Below are 5043 nucleotides of genomic sequence, written 5' to 3' on the forward strand. Positions count from 1 at the left end.
TTTATTGGTTATTGTTTGGTTCTTCTCCTTGTGAGATTTGGAGCTTTTGGTCATTTTCATGACAAGCTCGAGTTCATCGAAAACGGAGTTCACATGCATCTTCGATGATGTTTTCGATGTTGGAGGTTCTGCCGGTTCTTCTCTGTTGGAGGTTTCTCTCCTCTCTTGTTAGCCATACCTCCCCTGCCTCTTCTTACCATAACCAGACTCTGTTTTGATGCTACTCGTTGTCTTGTATCCAACAAGCTTGAGTTTGCTCAATTCGGAGCTCATTTGCAGAAGTTATGGCAGTTCTGATTTTATTGTTTCCCTCTATTGTCTTCTCTGCAAAATGAAGGACTCCTAGTGTTGCTGATCTGGGGCATGCGGTAGTACTGCTCTCCGGAGCGGTAGTACCGCAGTCCCCTGCGGTAGTACTGCAGGTGCTCACGGTAGTACCGCTCTGTGGGAGTGATAGTACCGTGGCCTCAGGCCAGGCGCAGCTGCTCGAGCGGTTGTAGGGGCGGATGTAATTTTTTACATCCGCGCCCTACGCGGTAGTACCGCGTCGCGGGCGCGGTAGTACCGTGGGCTCTGGCCAGGCTTAGCAGCATGAGCGGAAGTAGGGGCGGATGTAATTTTTTACATCCGCGCCCTACGCGGTAGTACCGCTCTTCATGTGCGGTAGTACCGTGCCGGAGTTTTGCGCAGGTCCTCCCTCAGCGGAAGTAGGTACGGAAGTAATTTTTTACTTCCGTGCGTTCTCTGCACCTAGTGTTGCCTGCCTTACGGTAGTACCGTAGGGGCGCGTGGTAGTACCGCTCCGGTGGTTCTACCGCTCGTTGCCCTGTGCAACAGGCCTTCATCTGGCCAATGCTGCACATGCGGTAGTACCGCAACCTGCAGCGGTAGTACCGCAGCCGACCGCGGTAGTACCGCAGCTCCGTGCGGTAGTACCGCGTCGTGCGGGCTGAGTGAGGGGATAACGGTTGGATTTTCTCCCCACCTATAAAAGGGGGTCTTCTTCCCCATTGAGACTTTATCCTTTGAGCTCGTGTTCTTCCCCCATTGTTGACCTTCTTCGAGCATGCTATTTCTCAATCCCTCCAATGATTCTTGCTAGTTCTTGAGGGAAAAGAGAGAGGAGATCTAGATCCACGTTTCCACCAATCACTTTCTCCTCTAAGTGAGGGGAACCCCTTGGATCTAGATCTTGGAGTTCTTCGTGTTCTTCTTTCGTTCTTCCTCTCATTTTCCTCCCTAGCATTAGTTGCTTTGGTGGGATTTCGGAGAGAAGGACTTGGGCACTCCGTGTGCCCTTGCCATTGCATTTGGTGCATCGGTTTGAGTTCTCCACGGGATACGTGGAAGTTACAAGTTGAGAACCTTATTACTCTTGGGTGCTTGGGCGCCCTAGACGGTTGGTGGTGTTCGGAGCTCAATCATTGTGGTGTAAAGCTCCGGGCAAGCATCGGGGTATCCAATTAGGTTGTGGAGATCTCCCCGAGCATTTTGACGGGTTCCGGTGACCGCCCCCAAGGGTTGCCAAAGTGTACGGGCTCGGTGACCGCCCCCAAGGGTTGCCATTTGTACGGGTTCGATGACCGCCCTCAAGGGTCCCTTAGTGGAATCACGACATCTTGTATTATGCGAGGGCGTGAGGAGATTACGGTGGCTCTAGTGTCTTCTTGGGGAGCATTATGCCTCCACACCGCTCCAAACGGAGATTAGCATCCGCAAGGGTGTGAACTTCGGGATACATCGTCGTCTCCGCGTGCCTCGGTTATCTCTTACCCGAGCCCCTTTACTTATGCACTTTACTTTGTGATAGCCATATTGTTTCTTGTCATATATCTTGCTATCACTTAGTTGTTTACCTTGGTTAGTGTCGGTGTCAAAACCAGCGGATCTCGGGTAGGGGGTCCCGAACTGTGCGTCTAGGCGGATGGTAACAGGAGACAAGGGACACGATGTTTTTACCCAGGTTCGGGCCCTCTCGATGGAGGTAAAACCCTACTCCTGCTTGATTGATATTGATGATATGAGTAGTACAAGAGTGGATCTACCACGAGATCAAGGAGGCTAAACCCTAGAAGCTAGCCTATGGTATGATTGTTGTTATTGTTGTTGTTCTATGGACTAAAACCCTCCGGTTTATATAGACACCGGAGAGGGCTAGGGTTACACAGAGTCGGTTACAATGGTAGGAGATCTACATATCCGTATCGCCAAGCTTGCCTTCCATGCCAAGGAAAGTCCCATGCGGATACGGGACGAAGTCTTCAATCTTGTATCTTCATAGTCTTGGAGTCCGGCCGATGATGATAGTTCGGCTATCCGGACACCCCCTAGTCTAGGACTCCGTCAGTAGCCCCCGAACCGGGCTTCAATGATGATTAGTCCAGCGCACGTATTGTCTTCGGCGTTGCAAGGCGGGTTCTCCTCCAAATTCCATGTGCTTGCCGAATAGTGTCCGGCTTCCTTATAAATGTTGCGCTCCTTGGCTTCTACGCCCAATAATGGCCCTCTTCCACGTGTCGCATGAATGTGAAAAGCCAGGGTATTTTTACGTTTTACCCCCAAGCTGCACAGATAGGCTGACGATAAGAGAGGCAAGGATCTAGATCCAAATCACACCATCCTCCTTCCGCGAGTACTCATCGGAGCGCCTCTGACAAAAATCCACTCCATCATGGACAGTCGACGCGGCTCCTCCTCTCGCGCTCCCAGCCCTCAGCTAGGAGATTGGAGGAGGTGTTCAGTTCCGTACAGCGAGCTGGTGACGCTCCAAGCGGAGGGATACCTCCCTCCGGCCTTCATGGTTCCGGTTCGAGCCGGATTGGCCACCTACAAAGGTGGGAAGTAGGCGGAGAACACCCCCAGTCCCTCCAAAGGAGAGCGGGTGTGTTTCGTCCCTTATCTAATAAGGGGGCTCGGATTTCCCATACATCCGTTTCTCCGGGGGCTCTTGGAGTTCTACGGACTCCAGCTCCATCACCTTACACCCGCCTCCATTTTGCACATCGCGGGTTTCGTAGCTCTTTGCGAGTTGTTCTTGGGCATCGAGCCCCATTTCGCACTGTGGAGGAGATTATTTTGCCTCGTACCCCGTTCTCACGAGGGGTCGATATATCAAGTGGGCGGAGCCGAAATATGGCGCATCGCCGGGACCGGATATCTATCCAGAACCGCAAAGAAGGCGTCCGAAGACTGGCCTTCGGAATGGTTTTATGTGGAAGATGCTCCACTGCCGGACCCAGTTCGGTTCGGCCTCCCGGAGTTCAGCAACGCTCCTCTAAGGAAACGCCTGAGTTGGAGCCCGTGGAGCCCTCAACGGGAAGATGACAGGAGCGTCCATTATCTGATGGGCCGGATAAGGCTGCCGGCTCATTCCGGACTGACCATGATTGGAGTCATGGCCACGTGCATTATGCAAGGGGTGCAGCCGCTCCAGTATAGGGGCCACCCCATGTGGGATTTCAACGGGGAGAATGACGCCACCCATCATGGCCGCAAGGGTCCGGGATCGGCCGCAGATCTGGTGAAGATCCTATCCGGCTTGTACAAGGGGGGGAAGGAGGACTTCCTCCAAACGAGTCCATTGAATGGATTCTCCATGAATAACCCTCGGAGCTGGGTAAGCGGACGTTTATTTATCCGATCCGTGCTTTCAAAATTAAATGTCTTACTTTATGATTTCGATGCAGGAACTGCGCCGGGATGTGGAGGGCATACACAGTCTGGCTCCACAACCCGAGGATCCGGGAAGATCCCTTGATCCGGCCTCCCAAGAGGATCCGGACATAAAGGTGGAGCTGATTGACGGGGTGTTCCACCAACTTAGCATGGACAATGCTCTAGTCGCCATTACGCCTGACTACCCCGGTTTATCTCCGGCTTCCCAGGTAACTATGACCGGAGCCCTGACACCATTACTCATCCATGCCTATTTCTGAACACTATATACCAACGGTGTCCCGCAGGAGATACCTTTAGGGCGGGAAGCTGGATCCGCGGCGGCTGACCAACAAGGGTCAGTTCGGCCCAGCAGGCGGAAGAGGAGTGCGGCGCGAATCGAAACGTCGCCGCAACGGTATGGAGCACCACCATATTTAAGGGAAAGATTTCTGGGAGGTGTATTAACACTCCTGATTCTTCTAGGAGAAAGAGCGCTCGTCGGACTATGCCCGGAGAGGTCACCGCTCAAGCCTCCGCCGGCCAGGCTCCAGCACTTGGACCAGAGGGGGAGGCGAGCGCGAGGCGCGAGTCGGATGCTCCTCGAACGGAGGATGCCGACAGGCTGTCCGCCACCAGGTCTGAGGTGGAGAGCGCCATGAATCACAGGCGCCGCCGGACAGTTCTTCGTGACGCGTGTTTCTCCCCGGAGGCGTTGAATGCCTTCAATGCGGGAGACGCGCACCTCCGTGCCGCTCAAGATGGTTTAACCAGAGCCACGGAGCAGTATGTGAAAGACATACGGGTAAGGAATTTTAACAGTTATATATGCCAGTAGCCCCCGAGACTTAAAGTGGTTAGAATAACTGATTTAAGGATCATATGATATGCAGGATCTTACGGAGAAGAATACCCAACTGTCCCAGGAGCTTCAAGAGTGCAAGGCCCAACTTGAGGCCGCACTAGCCGTAGGAGGCAGCACAGAGACCCCCACAGGTAACACATATTTTGAAAGGATGAGCAGTTTATGGCGTGCGGCATGCGTATGAATCTGACAATAATATTGCAGATGTGGCCGGACTTGATCCGGACAAGCAACAGCTACTGCACCAGCTGAAGGCCGGCGAGAGGGTGCTTATGAAGATGCAGCAGGAGAGGAACAAACTCCAAGATGCCCACACCCAGCTGGGAGAAGAGCTGAAGGGTGTTCAGGCCCAGTTGTCTGGCTCCGTGAAGGAGAATCAGCGGCTTCGCCGCGGCATTTATAGTAAGTGCTTGAACAAACTCCTTTGAAAAGAAGAGTTCGGCGAGGAAGTCGATTGACAGAAATGTGTCTTTAGGTGTGCTCATAGGTCGCCCTGCGGAGGAAATGCCCGGTTCAATGGGTGA

Source organism: Triticum aestivum, chromosome 5B (assembly GCF_018294505.1).
Source record: "Triticum aestivum cultivar Chinese Spring chromosome 5B, IWGSC CS RefSeq v2.1, whole genome shotgun sequence".
NCBI lineage: Eukaryota > Viridiplantae > Streptophyta > Magnoliopsida > Poales > Poaceae > Triticum > Triticum aestivum.